The sequence below is a fragment of the Lepisma saccharinum genome, chromosome 23 (genome assembly GCF_977018435.1).
Source record: "Lepisma saccharinum chromosome 23, izLepSacc3.1, whole genome shotgun sequence".
In the NCBI taxonomy this organism is placed as follows: Eukaryota; Metazoa; Arthropoda; class Insecta; order Zygentoma; family Lepismatidae; genus Lepisma; species Lepisma saccharinum.
Window position 1 is genome coordinate 33,210,993 of NC_139251.1, and position 21,712 is coordinate 33,232,704.

The following is a 21,712-nucleotide window of genomic DNA, read 5'->3' on the forward strand; positions in this document are numbered from 1 at the left end:
TCCTGATTAATATTTTATGCATTTTAATTAAGTAGTAATGAGCATAAATATTCTTTGAAAGCCGTGCGATCCCAATCTAATCCTTGCCTTCTAGTAAGTTTGGTGGAAATAACCAAAGTGTATATTTTCATTATATAATTTTGTACTTGGTAAGTCTTTCAGAGGAGGCAGACCCCATGGATTCCCCTCCTCCTGAATACGTTCTTGGATAATGCACATTGAAAATACAATCCTAGACTTTTGCTTAAAATATGCCCCACAAACGAACTTTTTGAGGTTATTTCAGTAATCTCTTCGTCAAATTTACATTTAGAGTCTAACATTTTTATGTGCAAGGGCTACTGCCAGTAGTTCTTGCATAAACCCTTATGACACGGGAAAACATCAACAAAGACGACGTTGCAAGCGATTTTCATCACAAATGAAAGTGTAATAACGAAGCAATGTATTTTAAAATACGCATTTCGTGCTATATTTTTTTACATTTCAAACATTTGGAAGAGCTAAAAGTCACGATCAAAACGTACATCAGGAAGTAACAACGTTTTAGAATGACAATAATTCTTACCAAAAAACTGTGACACTAAGGTTTGTGAATGTTAAGATACGTGAATGACCTTGAACAACATGTATACATTTTGTAGGAGGTCAGAAAATAGTACCTAAATGTCATGTTATGATAGAAGCATATTCCACTTTTCGGTTGATACAAATCTTACCTTACTCTAAACGGTCAAAGTACGCGATTTAATGTGAAAGTAATAAAGATTAAAAAGATGGAAGTTTAGTCAAGAATGTTACCGCATTACGTTGGCAAAGAGTCTTAACACACGTATCACTGAAGACGCGTGCACGAAAAGTGCAAAAGTGCTGTAATGACAGTGCATTTGAAATATTTAAGAAATACTCACAGCCCACAACATACTGGTGGAAAATTCCATCACATGAACAGGAGAACAATCATTATCCAAGACGTACAAATTTATTTATTTCAAGGCTGTAACTGTACACACCAGGGACTGGACACAATGTGCAATTAATTACATACTGTATTTCCTGCTAACAAAATCAAATTAAACGATTTCAAGGGATACGCGCAAACACGTGGCACAATTTTTCCGAGCCAAGTTAAAAAACAAGCTAGCGCAAGGAATTATGGGTAATCAAGTCAAAGGCATAGATTACTACGGATGGAATACTCAAGACTCTTCCCGTACAAGAAGTATCTAACTTTGAATTCTTCGCCAGATGGCAGGTAAATTGATTAAACGAATGACTTTGTATTGGCAATGTCGATATGGAAATAATTGAAGGGCCAGGGGGAAAAACGATGAATGTTCATTCGAGACAATTTGCCAGGAAATGAAAAACAAAGTATTTCTTTCCATAAGAACGTTAATATATGCCAAAATAATAATGCGTTTTTCAGGCACTTCTCATCGTTTCCCAACCAAGGCCGTTCTCATTCTTATAGTACAGCTTCTGAACTATCAGATGGCGTTGCGATCTCAAAATGGGCGAAAAATCGACATTCATCGTTTTCCCCCCTGGCCCTTCAATTGTAACTATATATATACACACTACATCTACTAAATGATTAACGAGAAGACATTAGTGTATTTCATGAAGTTTAATGAGATTATACGTTATTGGTTGATTCCGTAGAGACGCTATGTATCAACATAGTAGTTTGAAAATTTACGGTAGGTGGCTCTAGTGAACATCTTTGGGCACAGATTACACGTACCAGGGAAATAGGTTCATATCTTTAGTTTATTCTTGGTATATACCTATGAGGAAAAACTGAAAAAGGCGGTAATTCCAAATAAAAAAGTAATATTCTTGAAATAGACAGATTGTTGTATGGTTCCTTGGTGACTATAGCAACAAGTTCGAATTTATAAAGTTAATACTATTGAATGTTGTGCTACCTGACTAAAGTCGACTTAAACAGGAACATTTTGCTGAATCTTTTAGCGTATAATAAAGGCTGTACTAGCATCTGTGTGGTGCATTCGCGTAGTTAAGTCGTTTCGTCTGTGGATTGTTTTGTAATTCATCTCATAAATATAATAAAATAGAATTTATCTCAAGTATGAACCCCTTGGGATGCACAAGTATTGCTCGGCAAATTTCCACGACTATTTTAATTGACTATTGTTAAAGTGTATAGGGTGGGATGCATAAGTATTACCAAGTAAATTGTTCCCTACCATGATTATTCTCATTGCCTTAATTGTTCTTAGTGGTTTTAATAAATCCCTATTAATTATTTTCACTCTTCCCTCTTAATTTTTTTGACTTCTTTGTCTAGGCGAAATGTAAGAAAGTTCCCAATTCCTTATTTGCTGCTCTTCCCCACTCGCCCTCACCCTTCTCGGAACCACTTTCATTGACATAGAGATTCAATTATTTCCCTGTATTTTGTACTGGAGAAGAATATGAAATTTTGTCTCTTGTTCATCACATAACTGATATTCTGCACTGTCTCCTATTGAAGTGAATTCTTCAGTCTCTACAGAAGCAAACGAGAAGTTTGCCGACCTCCGTGGAGGAGTGGTTAGCACAGCGCGCTACGACGAAACCGGTCTGGGCATAAGTGTTCTCTGTGAGTGTTCCATCATCAATTTTAACATAGCCTACCATACCACTCATTCTCATCGTGGCGATTAGCCAAAAGTGGCAGAAAAGCGACGTAAAATAATTCATTTTCAAACAAGAAGTTTGTGAAACGTTGGGAGGAGAAAATGTATCTCTCTCTCTCTCTCTCTCTCTCTCTCTCTCTCTCTCTCTCTCTCTCTCTCTCTATCTATCTATCTATCTATCTATCTATCTATCTATCTCTGTGTGTGGGGGGATGAGTGTGTGTGCGCGCGCGCGGCCGTGCGTACTGCATATCTCAAGATTATACACAAATAATGTAGTTTATAGCCCAATGTAGTACTTTGTTACTTTGAGGCTATCAATTCTCCCTGAATATTTTATTTCGGTTATTCATTTCTATAAGCAGTCAATACGGTGAATGAAGGTGTTTAGGGGGGGGGGGAAGGGACGAGAACCTTTTGTAGATGCAGTCACATTAAATTACCCCCAAAAATCTTACGTAAAATTCATATTTGTCTTAAAAAAAGTTCACTTAATTATCGAGCCTTTCCTTCATTGCTGGAACCCCCCACCCCACACACACACTAGTCAATATCTCCGGGAGCCTTTTATATGCCATACTTTTGGTTTTACCAAAAACTCAGAAGACTATCTGTGAACATCATACACCGTCTTCGACCACAATTTTGGGCGATCGGAAACTATGCAAAATCATTATAAAATCAAATTACTATTCCTTCCGGCTAATATTTTCCGTTTCCAATAAGTTCGTGATAAGCAGCTGCTAGCAGGAGACAAGAGCGAAGGCCAACAGAAGAAGAAGAAAGAAGAAAAAACGACAGGTGTTTTGGAAAGTTTCAGTAAAAGTGAAGACTCCGCTTGTATTAAAAATTCAACACAAACCAGCTTCTAGCCACGCGCCACTGTTTAGCTAAAACAGCCTACTTCCTTCGCATTGCATTATTTGAATGCTACATCGGGATCCTGCACAGCATTTGTAAACTGTGTCCTTTCTTCTTCTTCGTGCGCTTCCCCCCAGCGCGATCTTTAGCCAAGATAGAGACTTGTCGTTATGAATCCATATATAGCATGCATAAGGCTTCATCTCCCTATGTGTACAAGGGCTAAAACGACCGTTTAAGCATATGCACGCGAGTTGAAGTCTTCCACAATGGGCAGACAACATCTTAGTCGCTGGTTGCCTCCCATTTTGCTATTGTTTCTGATGAAAATAACAAGGATGTTCTTAGATTCCGAATACACGTGCAACATCCTTGGCGCCGGACAACAGTTAGCTTATCTGCATGCGCTTGCAGGTTCCTTTGCAATAACCTTGTTGTGCCTGAGGATCTGGGATTGTCTAAAGAAGCTCGTGCACAACACACGTAGTCGACAGGTGTAGCGCCGCTGCTGCCTCTGGTGGTGGGTTTGAAATTGTAAATTCTTGTCGGAAACTAATGACTGCTCAACCAAAGCGTGTAAAGGAATGAACACAAAGCGAAATAATATTCTGAAAGATATAAATGCGAAACCAGAATAAAATACAAGATCAACAGCGAAAACAAAGCTCAGAAATAACCAAGGAAAAGAATAACAGTGACAACAAATCCCGTAAAAGTGACAATGGATGGGAAGCGACTTTAGTGCTGGTGAAATATTCCATCCAAGAATCTGCCTGAAGTAATAATGAAACCCATCCCAGTACAGAGGTCGTCATCAGGCACGTATCTAGAAATATGTTTCGGAGGAGGGGGGGGGGGTCCGAACCAAGTGTCTCAGGAATAATAATAATCGTAATAATAGTTTAAATTAAAATAATTATATTAAATCAAAATAATACTAAGTACAATACATAAATTAATATTATTATTACACGAATAGGTAAAAAGACTGTATACGAATAGAGATATAACAGCGTTTATTCATTAAGTAGCTTACCTGTAGTTAAGATCGGAATAATTTACATAAAAACAAGTGTCCTGGCAATTAACTTAATGTCAAATGGATGGATAATTGAATATTTATAGAATAACAAAAATGATGTTACATGTAGTTGGAGAAAAGTAAGTTTCTGATTAAAAAAGTTCAGAGGAAATGAATAACAAATGCAACAAATGCTAATATTTTAATTATACTTAATGTTAGTACTTTGTAAGTTTTTCGGGGGGGACCTCCCTAAATACGTTCTTGGGTCACGTTCTTGAGATCAGGCCTCTCCCTCCACAAAATATCAGTGTGGGGAAGGGTGAGACAAAATGTCCACCTCTGGAAAATACATCAACAGTAAGAAGTTTACCGAAAGGGTAAATATACCCCTTCAACCTGTGAACCAGAATTGTGAATACATTTGAGCTGTCAAACATTGAGCCCATGACCCTTGAACACATGTCTTGCGGTATAGAGCGTATCACTGTCGAAATTCTTTGTTTAAGGTCTTGTATGTCCCGCGGTTTTGTTGCTCCTTTACCATCCTCCATAACCAGAAATCGCACGGGTTGAGGTCTGGTGATCTTGCCGCCCATGGTAGTGGACCACGCCGACCAATCCATCGTTGACCGAACACCATATCAGTGGTAACATTATTTTGCCCCACCCGTATTATACACAACGTTTGTCCTGTACATGTCGAAAGGTACAGGTATGTGATTTAAATGTTGCTAATTCTTAAGCTTTATTATTAGTTCTCCTTTCTTACTTTACTTCGTTTATCATCCACTTTAGTCTAACGATGAAGATCAAATGGTGGTTAGAGTAAATTGATGCAGGACTCGGACCTGGAAACGTCGTTAGGGAAATCGTGAGTTATTATTATTTCGGAGGGGTTCAAATCCCTAAATCCCTAAAGTCCGCCTCTTGCTCCACCTACATCGCAGATGTGAAATAGAACAGCCATACTGTGGGAGATACTACTTAACAGAATCGGGATTCTTAATTCAAAAAAAGTGATAACTAGGCTGATGTTCTTTCACTATTTATATTTTTTTCTTTCCTTCTAGTACAGTGGGATCCACTAGTATTGCACGGCAAATTGTCCACGACTATTTTCATTAATTTTTCTCTTACATCCTATACCTATGTTTTTAAATGATGGATTTTATGTATGCTGTTGCAGAAGTTGTCAACAGCTTGTTTTGAGATTTTTGTGAAGCACTTATTGGGTCAAATAAAGCGCACGATCATAGTGATGGACAATTTGCAAGGTAATACTTATGGATCCCACTATACAACATAATCTTTGCTATTTTATACCAGTTTCATGCTGTTTCGAGCCTGATACACATGTTTACAGTGTGTATAAATGCCTATTTTGCATAATCTTGCTTTTTTTTTTGTATTTATCCTTTCGTAAGTTTGACTCTCTCGATAATACACTTCAGAAGACAATTGTGTGTTTGTGTCGTTACTCTATTTCGGAATTGCAAGGATCATACACGATCTTGCTACGGAAGGTTCCGGGTTTGAAACTCGACCTGACTGCGGGCATCACTTTGTGAATGTCCCTTCATCAATTTAATCAAATCATCATTCATTCTCTTCACACCGATTAGACAAAAGTAGAAGAGAAACTATACAATGATTATGTGAATTGAAATAACAAGATAGTGTAAACAATTTATTTTGGTGCCATTCAAAACAGAATTTTAGTGCCAATTTTCGTAATTTTTATGCCTTGTTAGTTGCCTCCAATTTTTTATAAATTGTTAGTACCTATAAATACCCTCCCTAATGATCGCCGTATTTTTTGTATGGTTCGTGGACATTTCCGTAAGGGCTCAAGCTCCCCACCCTAAAATACGCCACTGCAGTATGCAACGTGGAGCGCTGCAGTAACTGCTCTGCCACAGCAACTCTTGTATCTTTTTATGAAGTGGAAACAAACACGATATTCGAAATGCATAAATTCTTCCACTACCTATAAGAAGCAATATAACCCCGCTTGAAGTTACGCTCCGAGCGAGCAGGTGGCAGCAGTGTCTATGGAACTTTTTTTAAACGAAAAAAAAAGCAGGAGGGAAAAAAAAACGGAACGGAAAGTAAGTCATTTTTCGATACGAAAGGGAAGGGTTTGACGTAATGCGATTGGATCAATAACAGTCGTTCTTTTCGGAAACGGTTGATTTGCATTTCAGCTTCGCGCGGGAGATGTCGCTACAGTGGAGTTATATTCACTCTTCAATTGTTACCTCTTTCCTGCCTTGTATTTTGCTTACTATGCTTGATATTTTCAACGTTAAGTTATGTGGCAACAATGGCGAAGATAAGGGGAAGGAGGGTCAGGGGAGGAAAATTTGCAGACACAAATCATTTTCTTTTAAATATATACAGTATACCTTTTCCTATACACATGTTCTGTATTAACTTTTGAACTGCTGGGGAAATTTCGCAAATCAACTTCGAAATAATATGAAGTTTCGATTTTTTAATTAATAGATAACGACATCACAGTCACATAAGAACTTTAAATTTTGTAAAACTGGCGGAGCGCAAACTGACTGATCCTACCCCATTTTCTTCTTCTTCTTCTTCCTTACGACGATGGGAGAATTCATGATGTACAGTGGGATACATGAGTATTACCGTGCAAATTGTCCATGACTATTTTTATTAATTTTTCTCTTGCATCCTATGTGTTTTTAAGCGATGTAATTTTATGTATGCTGGTGCAGATGTTGTCAGCAGCTTGTTTTGAAATTTATTTTAATTCTTTGCACGGTAATACTCATGGATCGCACTGTACAGTAGATGCCCGTAATGTGTTTGTGACTATGTGAGTGTACATACATACATATACAGTACACAAGTCGATAAATGTTACCGAATAATTTCTTGCAAGTGACTTTGTATGTAGAAAGTTTCATTTCATGGACATGGAACGATTCTGAACCAAACACCGTCTAGTACTACTCGTCTAGTGTTTATGTGCAAGATATTATGCACAAAATTAAAATTCATGGTAACGTAATGGGCAGCGCATAAATTGACGTACCTACACAAAAGTAGGAAAAAAATCTGACCAAACTAACTACAACTGACATGATTGTCACTTGAGAAGTTTGTATAGATCTCTAGTATTTTTCAAAAGGATTCAATAAAGCTTTGTATCGTAAGGGGAAAATACAGAATATTTCATTGTGATGTTTACAATTCTATTGTTATGTACTGTTTCCGCTTTTATGAACTAGAAAAATCCACCTATATTGCCCGAAGCCATGCAAAACACGAAAACCCTTTCTGCACCAGAAGTCACCAATGATTGACAAAGCTTGTTGTGTTTACCAGCCTATTTGCAAAGTTTATTAAAGGCACCGCTTCAATAAAAATACTTTCAAATGGTGGAATATTGAAGGACAATCGACGCTTTGAAATAATTGGGAGTAATTGAAACACAATTTCCTTATTTTCCTGAATGCGTGTGAGAAGAATATATATATATATTCTGTTTGTCTGGAAATCAAGTCAAATGTGCTTATGGTAATGTATGCTCGCAAGTGGACAACTGAGTAGATAAAATTGCCAACATCGAATTAAGAAATCACAGGGATGTAGTACTAGACCGGAAAAGTATCACTGATCAGTTTGAGGCCTCGAAATACTAAGCACGGTGACACTAAACATCACGGCGAACGTAATATTATGATACATTTTTGAGTTTACTAATGATTTAATATCCTGTAAATCCATTTTTTTTAAAAAAAATGAAAAAAAACAATGTAAAGAAATGTGGATATTGTAAAAGGGACAAACATGTTTGAAAATAATTTACGATTCTGACTGCATTTAGCTCACTTTACGTCGCGTTTCTTCCTCTTTATGCTAATCGTAGAGTAGAGGAAATTAATGAGGTGGGATGTCCAAAGTAACAAAGGAAGGATTGGAACCTAGAACTTTCGGCAAGGAAATCATGGGTCGAAAACTCAACCTGACTTACAACAGTGGAGGAACAGTGGTGGTCGTTGCACTGTCCCGAAATCTGGTACTACTGTGCTTGTTGCCTTTTGATTGTGATGCATTATACAGTTCCACAAATAGCTAGCTATACGTTCAGCTACTTTGTAGTTGAAGGTGGATGTTGACATTAGATTTTAGAATAGATGTAGATTTTGCATTCCCTTATGCAAAGTACATATCAGTAATAAAGGGCTACTATTCAAGACAAACTTAAGATGTAACGATAAATGGTATTTAATTGTCTTATTTTTATGTTTTGTATTGTATGTATTGAATTGCACTTAACGTTATGAATTTGTATATTATCTTTTATGTTTATATGTTCGATAATCTGAAAAATATCAAAATGAGAGTTGGGTGTTTATCTCTTTTGTTTAGTGCGGGTTTTAATATGGAGTTTCGTTATACTGTTTGAAGTCTGAAGCTTCAGCTTCATGTATATTGGTACTATAGTATTATTCTAGTTTTATAATTTTTCTTTTGTTGTATTATGTTTGTCGGTGGGTATATTGTATTGTATATTGTATTGTGTTTTTTATCTTTTTTTGTGTGTTGCATAATGTGAATATTGGGTTTGTGATATCCCATTGTAATTGAGGCATTGCTCTGATATGGGATTGCTTATAAATAAATACATATAAATAAATAAATTATCAATGTGATGGTTAAATTATACTAATTCTTGAACATTCATCTATTTACCTAGACGTATGATAATGTCCGAATTAGAATTAGTGTTTGGAATTCATTTTGGATCTTCGTGATATATTTGGTGTGTACTTTTTACTTCACTTAGGTTTTCTACCTCTTTAAAAGTTAATCGCAACGATGAGGAAGAGTGTTGATTAGATGAAATTGATGATAGGACACTCATACTGGAACACGTCCTCTGCCTGGGCTGGGACTTAAACATGCTGGTGACTGGAAGTGAACAAGGAACAAACTTAGAATGGAATCTCATCTCGGTTTCAGAAACTTACAATTCTTCATCTTTATTCGAGCTTGTATCTATGCTGGCAAGTGCTATCGTATGCCTAAAAAATATGAGGCAAATTGTCCATCGCTATTTTTATTCACTTCTATTACAGCTTACGTGTTTCTTTAAGGATCGAAATAAAAGTTAAGTAGCAAAACTTGTCAACTGATTCACTGAAGCTTTGTTTCAATTCTTGCATTTCGTCAGACGATGAACAATTTGCCTGGTAATGTTTATTAATCCCACTCTACAATGAGTAAGTTCCACTACATTCATATCGAGCAAGACAATCAGGTGTTACTGCAGCAGGTCATGTTACGAAGATAACGCCGTTTAGTTCGAGTGGCGCTGCAATCGCGTTTGCAACAACAGTACATAATAGCTCAGAAGGTCTTGGTCGATGATGAATAATACGAATTTGTAAGTATGACAGCAGCGTATTCGCAAGAAACCTGTTTGTTTAACATTAACTTTAAAAAATTGCACACCTTGGCAGTAATATGCACTTGTAATCTGCAAAATTCATTAAATATAATCTCTACATCCTAGAGATCTGTCACTTAAAGCCTGATACGGCCACTGTTTTATGCATTCCTTGTGACATTGCATGCAACAATAGCAAAATAATCAGCATAATGTATTACACCACTTAACATGTTGACGTTTTGTCACCTGTTTGTGCAAGTTGACTGCAGTTCTTTCTTCCCCCTCTCTCTCTAGGATGACCGCACGTCTTTTCCTTGAGGTCATCTGCCCTGCATTCAAATTTCAATTTTGTCTACGCTATTCGCTACGATTACATCGTTGAGTGGTGTCGTCCTAATTTGGTTAGGAGATGAAACGAGGCTACATATCTGTCAGGAATGTAAATATGCCGTAAGGATTGAAACGAAGAAGCCTTAGTGCTACATTTACTAGGGCACACTTTGAGAATGATGATACAAAGAGCAACATGCATTGGCGGATTAGCGGGAGGGGCACGGGGGTATCTATCAAAAGAGATGATTAAACATTGTGAAAAGTACTGATGGATATCATACCTCCCCTTAGACCCAGTATTCCTAAAAAAAAAAAAAAAAAAAAGAACGTCAAGACAAGGGCGTCGTGAGGACAATTGGGAAGCAACTTGACAAGAAGTAGCGGACTTCGGGCACGAAAGCCAGAAAAACAGCAGCGATGGGATCCGATGCGCTGACCACGTGTCATCCAATGAAAAGCCACTCTGGCTGTTGCGCCACGGCGTTTAGTTTTAGTTTTGCGTAATATATAATTGGTTCCAGAGCGCGGAAAACACAAATAACGGAGATAATTTGATCCAAAAGTATGGCCCGCGGAAGTAAAAACCTGTCTTCTCGGAGTACTTTTGTCGCTGCTCCTGAGTTGCTGTATTAAGCCCACTTTATGCACAGTAAGGCTAATCGGGACTAGACCTACAGTTTAAAGTGGGATCCGAACCACTATGTGCCTCCACCGGGAATCGAACCCGGGACCCCTTGATTACAAGGCAACGACGCTACCACTGCGCCACCGGGATACTTTCGTCGCTTTTTATTAGTAAAAACAGTTTGTATGCACACTAAAATAGCGAAAGAACTTGTCGGAAATTGCTGTCAGCTCCAAACCTAACACACCTAATCTAACGACGTACAAGTATAGTTGCTCTTGTGGAATGCCGTGTTGGGTTCTATATTCACTTGCGCGAAGCCACTTTACTTCTGAACACTGGCGTACGCAGGGTTCTTTCGGGAGGGGCTGGGATTGTAAAGGTGCATTGTAGCTCCTTCAGCCCCCTACCCCCCTCTTTGCGTACGCAAATGCTTCAGAATAACACATTCCCGCGAGTTAAAATCAATTGAAAACGTTCATAAACAACAATCTTCATAAACCACGCAAAATATTTCACTTTCTCGAAGGAGTACAGATGGCGAAGGATACCAGATTAGTTAGTTGCACTTTTTGACACTCGGTGTAGTGCAGGTGTATTCCTGTGTCAGGGTGGTGCAAGGAAATGACGTTCAACCTACTAGACGGAAAGCGATGTTCAAGTTCAGAAGATTCAACAAATGCCTGTCCGCTGCTTTAAACGGTCATTTGATTAGTTAGCACGCACCACGTGATCACACACCACACATACGCCGACCCAGAACGTAGTGCAAACGGTGCAGACACCAAATACACTCCTTGACTCCAGTGGCGAAGCGTAGAGTTCCTAGCAGGGTAGGCACAAAAGTGCGATAATTTCCATTAGTTACTTAAATCTGTAAAAAGAAAGGGAAGGGGGAGGCTATGTCATGGAGAGTGGTTCAATGTCTCTCCAGGCCGCTTCTTTACTTGCCAGTGGCGTGACGTTTTGAAAAGTGTTGTTACCTGCCATCAGTACGATAATTATGCCTTAGACGTTCTCCTCCCGCCCACCAGATGTCATCGATCTAGATTTTTGTTCATTTCGGTTTTTTTATTTGTTTGTATTTTTTCAACCCCTGATATATGCACACACCTCCAGAAAGAACTACCAATCATGGGACATCGCGAAAATCCAACGAATAGTGCTTGAGCCCTGTTGTCAATTCCTCATAACTTTTTTTCTAAATGTATTTATTTATTTATTTATTTTGCAATTGAGGTGAAAAGGGCTAGAAGAACCCCATAATTTTCGGGTCTGTCTGACGTTTGTGACGTGAGCAGGCGACAGAATTCCGCACTTTCAGCGACTGTCAGTTTGGTACGTTCTACTGCTGCCAACTTAGTTTTTTTTTAGCAAGACTTCCTCGCACCGAGGAAAACACCATTGTTATCTGTTGTCTAACTAAATGAATGGTTGTAGTTAATTCCGGTCTTGGATTTCTAGATAAATGAATTTCTGACACCTGTATGTGCAAGTAAACATAATTTAAATTTTTCGTCTCATTTGTTCTGATCTATGCTAATCGTGACGATGAGAATGTATGGAGAATGAATTAAAGATGATCAGGAAACATTGACATGACCACAATTAGGTCACCTGGCTTCGTAACGTGTTAGGATGACCACCACGGGGCTTTTAAGAAAAAAACATAAGTAAAGGTGACCTCTTTCATTCAGTGTGTATACTTCGCATCCTAGTTTGTTCTACCCCTTGTGTTAGTAGACACCTTTACGTGATAATAGAACATAGGATCCTTGTTTGGGACCCGGCAACACGACAGGTTACTATGTAACATATAAACAGGTTATAATAAATGTAGTTGCTTGAGAGAATAGAATCCCAATGTTTAGGCGCAATTTACCTCTTTTCTGCCCATCCAATGTGACAACACTGGCCTGTTCAGCCAGACCTGAAACAGACATGGCCTGCGCAATAACTCCATAACACTATTTGTCCTAAACCCTAAAAAGTCTTCCCTTGCATTGTACTCTCATTGACCGCCCTTTTCTCTTGTTATCCCTTCAGGGTAAACGAAACTGCCTACCTCTTTGCTTGTGCCGGCTGCATAAAAAAATGTCTGCCTGTAATTTCTATTCGACGACAGTGTTAACGCATTAAATAACGTTTCAACAACTTTTTTTTTTTTTTTTTTAATATTTTGCTGTCACTTGTCACTGCTACTTGCAAAGGAAAATATAGTTGAAAACATTTTAGAAATGATTGTTATAAGAATGAAACATGAAAGACCAAAAGTGGGTCCTACCTTACCGATAATTACATCTTCACTCAATTAAGAACTCAATTGTTCTTGCATTTCAGTCCAGCACTTCTTGCATAAATCTGATCGCTGAACACGACACGAATCACAAACAAAGCTCTACCGCCACGAACCTCGCGCTCCATGTAGCGTCCTGAACATGAGGCAAGTTTTCACAGACAGGGAACAAGCGAGGGAATCCCCGTTCACGATAAAAATAAACTATTCTATTTCCAGTAAAAGTAAAACTACTTTATAAATATAAGGTGTAGCTAGCATTTTAATTTACATAATTTGGTATGAAGACTTACTTTACAAATGTCTTTAGACTTTCTGTTTACGCTACGATGTTGGGTGAATCGACAAGACCATCAGCACTCTGACCAGAAAACGAAGTCAGAACTACAGTACTCCGTAATATTCAATTTCACTTACACTTGTCGATGAAAAGAAGGAAAACCTAAGTTTCGTACAAAATATGGAGAATGTACAATGAAATAGAAATCACTCTGCACGAACACAGACTAATGTTTATATAAAAAATGCTGGTACACCACAAATGCAGTGTTGCTGATATTCTGTTCGTCCTAGTGGGTAACACGGCGAGGCCGGCCTCACGAGCACGTTATAAGCATACGTACAGGACTCGTAAGATTAGGCTTCCCGCATATACGACCGTAAGACAGAATGTGAAGGAAGAGAAGAAGCCCCAGCAAATGTGCCTCACTCCATGGAAAGTTCGTATACTGCACAGGGTTAGAATTTTTTTGTAATTATCATAAATGAAAATTCCAAACTTTCCCATTGTATTACATATGTTTTGACGAAATAAGTAAATACACCTTTAAAAGAATAATGGCGTGGGTAGGCCTGGCCTCATACGACGCTTCGCCACTGCTTGACTCCAAATCAACGAACTAGGCGACTCTGTGTTGCACCGTGTAACCAACTAGACGCTTCGGTGCAAAGAGAGCCAAAAAGTGCGGCGAACTACAGGGGGCTAATATGTAGTTCTGGCAAGATATGGTGCAAATATTGTTGATTTCACCTGCAACATATCGTGTGATAATGTGCGTGGGAACTTGTGAATATCGACGGTTATTAAAACACTTCTCAGAGTATCAAATAACTTCAGATTCATTGGGCTTCGCTTGGTTTTTATCTTACCTGTGATATGAACTGCCTCTTTTGCAATGGAAACGTTCTTCGTCGTTTTGCCCAGGGTAAGGCAAAGTCGAAGTGCACAAGATTCGATCTTTCGGTGAACTTTTTTCACTGGATTTGTATTTCATCTACACTGAAGAAAGGGAAAAAAGGCTCATACTGAAATAAACCTATATTCTATTCTATTCTATTCACTACCAGGATACATTCGTTTTACATTCACTAACACTACACTGTAAAAATTGCCAACGAATTTATCAAACTTTGCACGAAAACCCAAGGAACAAGAGAAACATTTTTACCGCACAGCAGTGTTAAAACATTCGAATGAGATCCCGCTGTCCAGTGTTAGCAGTGCCATCTATCATTGAAGATATACCGTACATACGGTTAGTAATAGTTGCAAGTATGAGAATATACGCTGCAAAAACCTCACTGCGGGAAAGAGAGATATCGACAACCTAGTGAATATAATGAGCAGTAAGGAAGTAAGTCAGGGTGCGAAATCATTGAAAACTGCTGGGGGGGGGGGGGGGTAGAAAGTTCTTCATCTACAAACCCCCTCCCCACAAACATATATGTAAATTATACGATACATATTTGTAATGTTATTAAAAATAAAAATAGATTACTCAATTAAAAATATTATTATTATTATTTACATAAAGGAAATTAATTTGTTACTTTTATACATATCAGATATTGCAAAGCAGCTAATTAATTCCTTTACTAACTGGTTAACGATGTTAATAAATTATGAAATAGATCAAGTGGTTTTATTATGTGTAAGTTTTTGTTTAGTTTGTGCTTTATGATAAATCAATTAGATTTCATAGTTATTATTTTCTTGCATTCTTGTTTTTCTTTTATTGTGCGTATTGATGTAGATTTGTTAATGATCTCCTGAGAGAGAATGCATTCAATACTCAACTACAATAATTTGTGGGTTTTTCGATATTATTCTTAGTAAAGTATATTTGAAATTAAAAATAATTGCTTATCTTTTGTTTCTTATAACAAAACTCTCCCCCCCGGAAATGTTTGGTGGGGTAAATCCCCCCGTCCCCCCTGGATTTCGCACCCTGAAGTAAGTTGTATATTAAAACAAAACTGTGTTATTTCGATGTTAGAACAACGAGCTTGATTATCGGAAAGTGCTCCAATATCGGATACCACTGTTTCTCGCCAAGCAAGTATTGCACTCGAGCTATAAAGAATGTCTTCCTTGTTGCACAACAGTTTTGCTACCATGTGTTCTGACGTCAGACGAGGTGTGCCTACGAGGTTAGGTTAGGTTCCATTAGCATAAATACAATGAAAAATTATTATTTAGGCTAAGAGAACTAAACATAGCTAGCCTAACCTAACGTAGACACTTAGACTAAAATTAGAAAGCTGTCTCCCATGAAGTCAGAACACAAGGTTGCTCAAGTGTTGTGCAATACGTGAGACCCGTGTAAAGAATTCTTACACCACCATAGTCAGCCTTTGCGTGAAGCGACTGGGTGACGCTGTAGTGTTTTCTCGCCTAAGAGTTTAGATCTTGTACAATGTGAAGTGTGAAATGTCTACTTCAGGTTTTTCTTGGTCTATGAAGTTGTGTTTCTGTGTCATGGCTTTGCATTTATGTGAATAATCAGTGTCCTAACATCGGGTACACAAGGGTGCTGCTATATTTCAGATATCCGATATTTGAACACCTCTTATTCTTTCCTATACTTCTTCTAGATGCCAAGGAAGTTGCGAGATCCTACATCAGAGCGAAACGTCCTTTTTCTTCTATTGCCTTTCCCCTTATTTCTTGTAGTGTCAGCTTTTGAGGGACGAAGTACAATCAACGCAATCACACACAAAAAAACAATATTTTCTACTCTTGATATTCATTCCCTGATCATATATATATCCTCAAACTTCAAACATCTACAATAGTACAATAAATATTTCTTGCTTTTCTTCCCATTACACTGTTATTTGCCTATAAGATTTTTTTTATGTCAATTTTTCCGTCTCTACTTCTATTGAGCTCTCTAGGAAAAATAAACTTTTAACAAACGTTAGAACAAACTTGGTACTCTGTAGTAAAGGAATAAAAGTGTCTCCTGCAAACAGGGCATTGAATTTACTGGTTATATAAACTTGCATAAACAAAAGTGTCCAATATCCGAGCTTGCTTACATTAGGCACATAGACTGAAATAGAGGTGTATAAATTATATAATAGTTATGAAGAAGACATGCTCACTTGGTTCCTTGGTTTATTTTGTTAACATGGGTATCTAAATAGAAAGTTCCCAGATGTGAATATATCATTAACATAGTCACCATAATGATTTATGAGTAGTTTTATTTACGACTTCAAGAGTTTGTCAATGATTGTCTTGAATAATGAATTTGAATTTCCATGTCATAGCTCTGCAAATAAATTTAACTTCATGTACAGGTTGCCTCAAAAATAGTATTCAACTCCGGGCGAAAGCTTACCTTTTCGGCGAACAATCCCTCTTCCTAACATGGACGTTCTTAGCTTCCTTGTTGTTAAGACACTGCTAACATTATTACTTTTCATGTCTTTTCCGTGGACAATTATATTCTTCCATTTTTAAAACGATCAAAATATTTTGTACCCATACTATGGTCTGGCTCATATAATAGAGACGTCGCAGATTACTTTTCAGTAATTCAATACCACAATGATCCTCGGAGCATACCTAATTTTAAAATTACTGCACCACATAACGCAAAAGTATTGTTAACCCACCTTGATGTTCAATATATTACTTGTCATCCAAAAATATTAAGATCGCACTACAAATATTTATTTATAACTCCGCTTTATGTACATAACTGATAATCTGGACTGGACCTACAGTTTAAAGAGCGATCCGAACCACCATGTGCCTCCATGGGTATCGAACCTGGGCTCCTCGATTATAAGGCGACGACGTTACCACTACGCCATCGGAAAGCTCCTACAAATATTTAGTCAATATTATTCATAATTCTAATAATTTAGGTAGCTTAATATTTGTAATGCGATCCGAATACTTTGGGAACTCATGCATAGATACTCGCGTTAAGTATTTCTCAAATTAAGTGATTACTTGGAACAAATAAGTATATGATTGGTCCTGTTGTCCCTGTTGCGGACCTCTAGAACTCGAATTGATAGAAATAAAAAATGATCGATGTATTCAATACTTGTCTAAGAGTTAACCACTTTCTGAATCTCTGGAAATAACGTCAGCTAGAAATATTTATATAGATGATGCAAACTACCTAGTTTGCCATTCCGATGTAACTATAGATATTTCGATATAGATTGGTCTTGCCAAATTAGTTCACTTCATGTTTCTTATTTTTACGTCACTTTTAGCTATAGTTTAGTTATAGAAATCAATCGGGAAGCAAATTATCTTTGCATCGATTTCACATATTTACCCCCCCCCTCGACTTTTAATTAGGTAATTTCTTCTTGAGGTTCACATTTCATTATATAATTTTGGTCATTTGGGCGCAATTTTACACGTTTTTAGGCATAACAAAATCTAAATTTACCCACATTACGAGTTGCCATAGACCAAACATACATCTTTTAGATCCAAATACATACCAGTCATTTTATACTTTATAGTTTACTGATAATACTAAGCAGATTAGAAAGGAAATTAATAATAATAATAAAGTACATGTGAAAATCAATCAATAAGACATTATTCTATTCACACATATCTATGTACAAACAAAATTTACATGGAATTATTACAAAAAACAACATTGTGTTGTAATAGTCTGTTAGTTATTATTCTTCTTAAAAGTGCGATTTGGAGAAATTTTACACAACAAACATAATCAATATTTATAATAATAATATGAACAAAAATAATAACAATCATTTCTTCGAGATCGATAAAGGTTGGACGTTAGAAGAGAAATGTGTTTGGAAGATGATAGACAGTCTGTCACTACAATACAACAAGCCTTAGGAAAAACAAGTAAAATTATTTGATCGCCCTCTGTAGAATGGAACTTTCTCAAGAAAATGAAGAAAGTTGCTAACCTGCACATTCATTCTGTGTGTATGTAGAGTATGAAGTATTCAATTAGATATTTGTGCTTTGAGCATTTGTTACACTTCTGTTGTTCCTTAACTAGTTATTATTATTCTTTGCGCAAGTTTTGTTAATGATGAAAAACAACCTTTTACAACAATCTTTAACTTCTTGTTTATAACATGTTGATATCTTCATCCCCACGCAAGAAGGGGCTTAGAGATCCAATAGGTAATTTTTCGGTTGTAATTTAAATGTGAATTTGACGCTAAACTAAGAATTTAACTGAAGGCATGGAAAAGAAAAGTTCATTACAAAATTATCAACTGCAACAAAAATTACAATTATTGTCAAAAGAACTGCTGACAATATGTTTCTCAAATGATTAATTGAATTACATTCAATGCACTCGATGTCAAAATAATAATAATAAAAAAAACAAGAAATAATTCCTTACGTCTAAATATCCTTCCCGATATATAAGGTTTCAAGAGTTACGTACGATTCGTCTTAACCTTTTCAATATACAAATACAATTAAGAACTTTTTTCGATATCACAGATAAATAAATGCAGATTTACAGAAATGTACAATAAACCTTGCACTATCTTCGGATTTTACCTTTAGGTAATTTTTCCCTTCCTTGTATGAAGTATTGTTTTTTTTTTTAATTTTTACTCACGAAGTGTCAAATCACTCCATAGCTAATAAAATATATCATTTCAACAGGCAAAATTTTGTTTCAGTAGTAAATAATCATCTATGTTTGACAGATATTTACATCCAACAACATACACATACATTGGTAATGATTTTTCTCTTTTAAATAAAATGAGTTAACTACATACAAGGTATGTGCAGGACTTGACCTCAAATAAATTTAGAGTGTGCGTCACAAAAAAAATCACAAACCAGTTCAATCCAGCGAGAAGAAAGGATATAGGTGTAGTAAAACAAATATTGTTGTTATTATTATTACCCACGTGAACTCGAAGTTTTGAGTGACTGCGTTCAGCTATTTACTTATACATACGTTTAGATTTTATTGTAAAACTGAACAAACGAACATCGTAAGCTGTAATCTATTTTGAGGTCCATGTAACTATATACTCTGATGACTCACCAACACTAAATCTTGCCAAGATATAACCCCCTGATTCTAAAAATCGGAAATCTACACAACTGTCTCAGAGGGCGATAAAGAATCAAATATGAAAGATATTTTCCCCCAGGATAGAAATCTTTGAATATAACTGTTTGTAATTTTTCATTGCTCTTGATACCGATACATCACTTATGTTCTTGTTTTGAAAACACTTTTGTATAGTCCACTGGTCTTCATACACACGCATTTTTTTTAAAAACGTCTCTTGCACTTTTGCCCATTGGTTCCTTAATTCTGCTCAGCAGCAGTTCCACTTAATACAGTAATATCCTAATTCTATAGGATAAAGATCTGGCTACAGTGTTGGTCCTTCCATTGATTCAAGAAGTGCTGCCTACTAACAGAATAATCCACATGTAGTACCTTACCTTTCTTTCCTCATAGAAAAAAAACACTACAACATGGTAAGTATTGTTTGGAAAGACCTACAACTTCACATCGAGCCTCGAGTCACAAGCGTCCATGGCCCGTGTTGGCGTCAGAAACCACATTGCAACGATGAAGATTAAAACAAGCCTGGTCCCTTCCCTCAAACGTTACTGCGGTTTCAGACGTGAAACAGGTTCGCTCTCGCTGGAGTTCTCGCACAAGAGCCCCCACCGAAGTTCTTCGCTGTATTGCTAGCTTGATTCGTTATTTGTAGCCCTCCATCATTGGGGTTGGAAAGAACTGCAACGATGCGGTCAAACAGGCGATAGGGGACGACACTAATAACTCTACTGAAAGAGAAAAGAAAAATAATGAGTCATAAATTAACAACAATTTTATGATGCAAATAACATTCAGTTAGCAACACCCTAAGGTACAAACAATGGTAACTGTCTACTAACAATATGAAATAGAACGACCAGGCTTCACACAATTTGATATAGTTTGGGAATATACCAAATGAAGACTCATATAATGAGGTAAAAGAAAGTCTAGAGTGATTGAACAGTTTCCCGGATGAGGCAAAATGTGAAAGAAGTTTTGCCTAACTATTAGCCGTGAACGACCCAGTTTTTATTGGCGGGAAAAGGAATCGTAAAAACGGCAAGACATCTTTTTCTTTAATATGATTCAACAAAGACGATGGATTTCAGAATTTCGGACCATCTAATCTTCTACTTCACTTGCACAGATTGTACATTTATAGACATAAGGTACAGACAGCAATTCCAATATTCTCCACAACAAGCAGTTCATTTATCCATTCCTATTCATACTTTCAAAGTATGATTGCCAGAGACACCTGTTGGAAAATATCCGAATCATCACTGATTGAGCTGTAGGACTTAGTTAATGTATCACGGAAGCGCAATGTTAAAACAATCAAAGATATGCTGCAACTGGCAGCAAAATATTGTATTTCCTATGACTGTCGATTATGATGGTGGGTTAATTTTTGAATCGTACACAAATGTAAGATGCTTTTAAGAGCAGATAAAAATATATTAACCTTTATTATACAAATGTGTGTACATCGGTGAACAATGTAAAAAGAGAGGAGTAAAATAAGTTACAAGGATTTATTGAGAACTTTCTTGCCTAACATCGCGCGTTTTTAGTCTATGAAACAGTCCGAGAAATTTTTGACCCTCTCTTTTGTTTGTTGTCATAGTTGTTTAGTTGACCAATTATATTTTACTGGAATCTACATCGGTGACATTCAAACTAACTTTTAAGTCAACTTTATGCTCAGATAGGCTAATCTGGTTTGGCCAACAGTTTGAGGTGAGATCCGAACCACTGGGGATCGAACCTGAGACTCCTGATTACAAGCCGACATATTTATCACTACGTCATCAAGCAGACACTGACTCACCAGTGTAAGAAGGGTACTAACACGATTCTGCTTAATTTGCGACGTCAAATACGCTGCCGTGCTAACAGCGCCATCTGTACTTGTTGATGCGATCAGCAAGAAGCCAACAAAACGGAAACAAAATTGCCCTAAATTGAAGACCCGGAAAAAAAAATCCAAGTTTACCACATGTCAAATGTTATATCAGTTCCCCATTTATTATCAACTATCAACGTGGGCAATCTTTTCGTTATAAATATATACTCCGCTCATTCCTCTAGTTACCGATATGTCTACACTTAATTAGGCATTTGAAGTCATCAATCTTTCCTCTGACAAGTAAATCGTGGTTTCATTTTCG

General features: G+C 37.0%; 1 protein-coding gene across 3 annotated transcripts in view; it reads right to left on the reverse strand.

Annotated features, from left to right (window-relative positions):
- Window positions 1-19,058: 19,058 nt before the first annotated feature.
- Window positions 19,059-21,712, reverse strand: part of LOC145977864 (homeobox protein caupolican-like) — a 193,355-nt gene continuing 190,701 nt past the window's right edge. For 2 of the 3 annotated variants that reach the window (XM_083110189.1, XM_083110191.1), the window contains exon 7: window positions 19,059-20,287. The gene's annotated coding sequence lies outside the window, so the exon portion shown is untranslated. The remainder of the gene's footprint in view (window positions 20,288-21,712) is intronic. The other variant, XM_083110190.1, reaches the window with a different exon arrangement.